The 7,116-nt window shown below is 44.6% G+C and overlaps 1 protein-coding gene across 7 annotated transcripts in view; it reads right to left on the reverse strand.

Moving 5' to 3' along the window:
- LOC135908811 (uncharacterized) overlaps nucleotides 1–4,375 on the reverse strand; it is a 683,451-nt gene extending 679,076 nt beyond the window's left edge. For 3 of the 7 annotated variants that reach the window (XM_065440642.2, XM_065440641.2, XM_065440640.2), the window contains exon 1: nucleotides 4,254–4,375. The gene's annotated coding sequence lies outside the window, so the exon portion shown is untranslated. The remainder of the gene's footprint in view (nucleotides 1–4,253) is intronic. The other 4 variants (XR_010566433.1, XR_010566432.1, XM_065440643.2 and 1 more) reach the window with 4 other exon arrangements.
- Nucleotides 4,376–7,116: the final 2,741 nt, after the last annotated feature.

Genomic DNA, 7,116 nt, shown 5'->3' on the forward strand with positions numbered 1-7,116 from the left:
CACAAACGACATCCTAGAAGCCACTATCAGGTTTCGTGTCAAGTCTGTAGACACCAATTCAAGTGAACTTAAAAATAGAGGCGCTAGGACGAAGCTGGTGTGTGGGCCTTCCCTGCGTGAACAGCACAAGCGCCAAACAAAATCTTTATAGCATGTAAAGACCTGCTATAAGCGGCTCTAGCAGGGCGAGCACTTGTAGGGCATATTTAGCGGCCGGAGTCTCGAGACCACCGAGAATCACGCACATTGACTCTGCTAGGTGCTTCAGCATTTTTTGTACACTCTCCTTCTCATTTTGTTCATCTCCTTGCTTGCCCGTTGTGTCACCCGTTTCATTGGCCCTATAATTCTCGGCTTCATGGCGTATAGGACCACTAGTGCCCGCTGGCTTGGCCGTGGGCCTAGAGGGCCGCAAGGGCCGTTCCGTGTCTGTATCAGCCGGTGGAGGTGAATGTTTGCCGCGTGCTCTCGTCGACCTTGAATTGTCAGTAGACGCTGTTACCGTCCTCAATGGACGTACAGGCAGAGGTGGTCGTGGTACCTGTGTCGCGCTAGGTAGTTCTCCTGAAATGGTTTTGTGACGCTTCTGTCGCGAGCCTTGGTGACTCTGGCGAACAGATTGAGCAGCCTCTTTACGTGAAGATTGGTCTCTTGCCATTTTTCGAAGAATACGAACCTCTTGTTTCATCTTCGGGCATTCCTTCCAAGTCGCTTCGTGAGACCCAGTACAGTTAGGACATTTGAATGAGGATGCCTCACCGTCGGTGGTATGAAGCTCTCCGCTGCAACGCGAGCAGGTGGCCTTGCTTCTACAAACAGCGCTCACGTGTACTTTCTTGTGACATTTCCGGCACTGAATAGGCCTCGGAACGAAGAGTCGTACTCGGTGTATCACATAGCCCACTTTGACAGACGCTGGTAATGTCGAAGAAGCAAATATTAACTTGATACATCGGGCGTGTCCCATGCGGTGAATCTCAAGAATGCGCACTGATGACCTCAAAAGACTCTTGAGGTCCGCATGCTTGATTTCGAGCTCCACGTCGGAAAGCGCTCCACTTGTTGTCTCCTTCCTGTAAATAATAAAGGAGCGGACGGGGATGGCGCTTAACTGTGGAATGGTCTTTGACTTCTCAAGTATTGCGGAATTTGTCACATCTATTGTCAGGATGTTCTTGCTAGCGTTGATCCTGATCTCGTTGATTTGCCCAGGGGCCACATTTTCAAAATATTCGGTTAGAGGCTGCCTGCTGAAGCAGTTCACGCTGTGTGGCGTCGAGAGCAGCACGTAAGAAACCATGAACGATTCCTGCTCACTCTGATTCGATGAAGCCGCCTCAGTCGACATACGGCTCATTTTCTTCATACGGCGGTCCATGACTACGGTGTCATCATCGTCATCATCATCAGCCTGGTTACACCCACTGCAAGGCAAAGGCCTCTGCCATACTTCTCCAACTACCCCGGTCATGTACTAATTGTGGCCATGTTGTCCCTGCAAATTTCTTAATCTCATCCGCCCACCTAACTTTCTGCCGCCCTCTGCGACGCTTCCCTTCCCTTGGAATTCATTCCGTAACTCTTAATGACCATCGGTTATTTACCCTCCTGCTTACGTGTCTTCCACATGCCCATTTCTTTTTCTTGAATTCAACTAAGATATCATTAACTCGCGTTTGTTCCCTCACCCAATCAGCTCTTTTCTTATCCCTTAACGTTACACCTATCATTCTTCTTTCCATATCTCGTTGCGTCGTCCTCAATTTAAGTAGAACCCTTTTCATAAGCCTCCAGGCTTCTGCCCCGTACGTGAGTACCGGTAAGACACAGCTGTTATAAATTTTTCCCTTAAGGGATAATGGCAACCTGCTGTTCATGATCTGAAAATGCCTGCCAAACGCACCCTAGCCCATTCTAATTGTTCTGTTTATTTCAGTCTCATGATCCGGATCCGCAGTCACTAAGTGTCCTAAGTAGATGGATTCCCTTACCATTTCCAGTGCCTCACCACCTATCGTAAACTGCTGTCCTCTTCCGAGAATGTCAAACATTACTTTAGTTCTCCGCAAAATATTTTTAGTCCCACCCTTCGGCTTTGCCTCTCCAGGTCAGTGAGCGTGCATTGCAATTGGTCCCCTGAGTTACTATGCAAGGCAATATCATCAGCGAATCGCAAGTTGCTAAGGTATTCTCCATTAACTCTTATCCCAAATTCTTCCCAATACAGGTCTTTGAATAATTCCTGTAAACACGCTGTTAATAGCATTGGAGAGATCGTATCTCCCTGCCTGACGCCTTCTTTTTATTGGGATTTTGTTTCTCTTTTATGCAGGACTATGGTGGCTGTGGAGCCGCTATAGATATCTTTCAATATTTTTGCATACGGCTCATCTACACCCCCATTCTGTAATGCCTCCATGACTGCTGCGGTTTAGACTGAATTAAAAACTTTATCGTAATGAATGAAAGCTATATATAAAGGTTGGTTTCATTCTGCACATTTTTCTATCACCTGATTGATAGTGTGAATATGGTCTATTGTTGAGTAGCCGTTACGGAATCCTGCCTGGTCCTTTGGTTGACGGAAGTCTAAGGTGTTCCTGATTCTATTTGCAATTACCTTAGTAAATACTTTGTAGGCAACGGACAGTAGGCTGATCGGTCTATAATTTTTCAAGTCTTTGGCGTCCGCTTTTTTATGGATTAGGATTATGTTAGCGTTTTTCCAAGATTCCGGTATGCTCGAAGTCATGAGACATTGCGTATACAGGGTGGCCAGTTTCCCTAGAACAACCTGCCTACCATCCTTCAACAAATCTGCTGTTACCTGATCCTCCTCAGTTGCCCTCCCTCTTTGCATAGCTCCCAAGGTTTTCTTTACTTCTTCCGGCGTTACCTGTGGGAGTTCGAATTCCTCTAGACTATTCTCTCTTCCAGTATCGTCGTGGCTGCCACTGGTACTGTGTAAATCTCTATAGAACTCCTCAACCACTTGAACTATCTTATCCATATTAGTAATGACATTTCCGGCCTTGTCTCTTAACGCATACATCTGATTCTTGCCAATTTCTAGTTTCTTCTTCACTGCTTTTAGGCTTCCTTCGTTCCTGAGAGCATGTTCTATTCTATCCATATTATAGTTCCTTATGTCAGCTGTCTTACGCTTGTTCATTAACTTCGAAAGTTCTGCCTTCGAATATTCTAGCTGTAGGGTTAGAGACTTTCATACATTGGCGTTTCTTGATGAGATCTTTCGTCTCCTGCGATAGCTTACTGGCATCCTGTCTAATGGAGTTACCACCGACTTCTATGGCACACTCCTTAGTGATGCCCATAAGATTGTCTTTCACTGTTTCAACACTAAGGCGCCCTTCCTGTGGTAAAGCCGAATACCAGTTCTGTAGCTTGATCCGGAATTCTTCCATTTTCCCTCTTACCAATAACTCATTCATCGGCTTCTTATGTACCAGTTTCTTCCGTTCCCTCCTAAAGTATAGGCTAATTCGAATTCTTACCATCCTATGGTCACTGCACCGCACCTTCCCAAGCACGTCCACATCTTGTATGGTGCCAGGGTTAACGCAGAGTATAAAGTCTATTTCATTTCTAGTCTCGCCGTTCGGGCTCCTCCACGTCCACTTTCAGCTATCCCGCTTGCGGAAGAAGGTATTCATTATCCGCATATTATTCTGTTCCGCAACCTCTACTCATAACTCTCCCCTGCTATTCCTAGTGCCTATGCCATATTCCCCCACTGCCTTGTCTCCAGCCTGCTTCTTGCCTACCTTGGCATTGAAGTCTCCCATCAGTATACTCTACATTGTTTTGACTTTACCCGTCGCCGATTCCACGTCTTCATAGAAGCTTTCGACTTCCTGGTCATTATGACTGGATGTATGGACGTAGAACTATACAAGCTTCCTTTTTTTGTACCTCCTATTAAGTTTCACAACAACACTTGCCACCCTCTCATTAATGCTATAGGATTCCTGTATTTTACCAGCTAAATTATTATTAATCAGGAATGCAACTCCTAATTCTCGCCTCTCCGCTAAACCCCGGTAGCAAAGAACGTGCGCGTTTTTTAGTACTGTATATGCTTCTTTTGGCCTCCTAACTTCACTGTGCCCTTTGACTGGTGTACTCGCTGTCAGAGTCTATGGCTTATGGCCTTGAGCTCTCGCTGGAATCAAGCTGGTCCGAGCTTCCAAAGGCACGTCGTCCGAAAATGAACGATGAAGTAGACGACTGACCTTGTTCAGGTGGTCATGGGTACATCTTCTTGCTCATCCTTGATGAAATTACTCACATGAAAATGGCAAGAACATAAAAAATGCATAGCAGCGAGAGGCCCTGAGCACCAGGGAGGTCTGGGCACTTCTTTCTCTTCCTCCTTCCTGCTCCATCGAGGAATGCAAAGACGCTGCAAACATTTAGCACTGTACAAGGTGTGAGAGCAAGCACTTTAGAAATGAATTTTTCAGTTTCCTGTGGCAGATAGCGCAAGTATAGTTCATGAGCTTGTGTCTACTCGAAGAGGCGGACATTACGTGCACAAACATTTGAAATGCATAATCCACTAATAAACCGAAATTCACTAATTGGGTTCGTTCTGGCAGACATTACAATTTGCACATTCTAGTGTTTGAGACTATGAGGCATACCCACTTGAAAAGAACTGTGCGGATGACAACATTTACGAGATGTCCACGGTGATGCTTGCGGTAAAAAGGCACTGTCGTTCCACTTACTTTCATAACAAAATGCTCTTTTCTGCATTGAAGCATCTAATTAACTGGAACGCCAGTGAAATTTTCCGCAAAGTTCGGGAAATATTATCCAGAAACCGGTGTCATCGTGAGAATTCATTTCAATGTGGATACACCTTGTAAACTCCTCGGCTGGAATTTGTAAATCGCAATATCTGCCATAAGGTAAATTAGTTTAGTAATTTTTTATCAATCAGTCAATTATGCATTTCAATTTGTTGTCCAAGTAATGTCCGCCTCTTTATACAGTCCAGCTCATCGACTAGAATTCTGGTATCAGCCACAGGGAATTTGAAAAAATTGTAAGTGTTCGCTGAAACAGCCGGTAGATACTGTAGACAAAAGCGGAGGTGCTTTCGTCTACCCTTTTAGGTTTGGCTTCGCTGCTGCGGCAACGTCGGTCGGCATCTCGGTGGATATATTAGTGATTGTACTGGGAGTCTCAGGTAACTCTAGTCAATAAGAACAGACGGTTTTGTGCAGCCACGTGGAACCAACCACCTATTGTTTCCCTCATTAGGCGCTGCTCGGAGCATTTATTTTTATTATTGTGCCAAGTTATTTAATTGCTGAGATGAATTATGAAAACATGTTATGTTCGCATTACGGCCGCGTGCGCTTCGTTACGTTGTAGAGTGGGTTGAGTAATAAACTATCCAGTTTCTTGTGATAACATACGGCGTGAGTGATGTCTTTTTGCGGCATTTTAGGAAAGCCGGCTAAATATCAAAAAATGAAAAAAAAGGATCAAACACGCGACGGCGCTCTTGCGCTTTGGTATAGCAGTGCTCTCGCCAGTGTTACGATAGAAACCGCGCGGAGTGGGGCCACGTAAGCGGCCGGAGGCTCCCAGCGTCAGCTTGACAGAGAGCCGTACACAGTGACGGGCGGAAGTGACGTGCTGCCATCTCCGGTATTAGTATTCTACTTCATGGCAGGATCTTCACGTATTACTTAGGCTGCAGCAACGTGGAATTCCAAGTACTTTGGGGCTACAAAGAATGGGCTGCTCTTGATCTTCCTCCATTCATGTACTACGCCTAAAGGCTCATTCACGCTAGGCCAACACGACACCGATTTCGGTCTGCCGACTATCGGCGACAGCGTTTTTTTCGTCGTGTCGGCGCGTCTGTCACACTGTACCGACGCCAAAAACCTGCCGATGGTCGGCGGAGAGCTCGGCGTCGGTACAGTACAGCCGAGGCGCCGACACAAAGGGAAAAACGATGTCGCCGACAGTCGGCAGGCCGAAATAGACGTCGTGTTTGCCTAGCGTGAATGAGCCTTAAGTGAGTTTGCACAATTTAAACACACATTGTCTTTTCAATAAATAAATAAATAAATAAATAAATATATCAAAATAACTTTTATTATTTACAAAGATGGCAGATGTTGGATTGAATATACAAAAGGAGGTCCCGTAGCTCCAGGCTGCATGGGACCTCCTGTTTGAGCTGCATGAAGAGAAGTGAGTAAGCAACATTGATTATACATTAGCAACGACTAGTACGCAGAACTAATAAACATAATTCACATAGAACAAACATGATAATCGTGAACTCAACCTTCTATTAGAAATATCATTAGCTTCTTTTTGGTAAATGTAACAAATGATACACATTGTTTGAAATCATTAGGCAGGTTATCCCACAATGCTACAGCTGCAAATTGGGCAGTGTCCTTTCCATAGTTGCTGCGTACTTTTGACAGCAGAAAGTCCTTATTCAAAGCAAACCTGGCTTTATTCGAATTGTAAAGGCACATTTAGTCAAATACATTAATTGGAGTAAGGCTGTTGATCGTCTTGAACAGTGTGATGCTTAGGTTATCTTTAACCATAGGTGGTAACGGAAGGATTTCATATTCCCGTAGGAGCGCAAGGGCGTTGGTGCGGAATGTACTGAAGGTGATTAACCGGATGGCTTGGTACTGTAATTGCTGTAATGGAATAAATGCTGTAATAATGATATGGCGCTGTAAATGCTGTATTGGGATACGTAATAACCCAGGATGATACACAGTAAGTAATATGGCTGCGAATGAAGGCGTAGTATAGGCATAGCAAAGTAGGACCACTGAAGTATCGTCCCGCATTTATTAGGATTCTTGTCCCATAGTCCATTTTCTGTGTTAAGCGCAAAATATCTTTAGAATATTTTAAACTTGACTCCAACATAACGCCTAGCAAGTAACAATGCTTAACAGCATATAGTTTAAGTGATTGAAACATAATTGCTGGAGAGTAGGGTGAAGTTTTAGAGGTAGAGGTGGAAATCAAAAATGTAGTTTTAGATGGATTAATTTGGAGAGCGTTGAGTTAGCACAATTATGTCAAGTTCTTGTGGTC

The sequence above is a fragment of the Dermacentor albipictus genome, chromosome 1 (genome assembly GCF_038994185.2).
Source record: "Dermacentor albipictus isolate Rhodes 1998 colony chromosome 1, USDA_Dalb.pri_finalv2, whole genome shotgun sequence".
Taxonomy (NCBI): Eukaryota; Metazoa; Arthropoda; class Arachnida; order Ixodida; family Ixodidae; genus Dermacentor; species Dermacentor albipictus.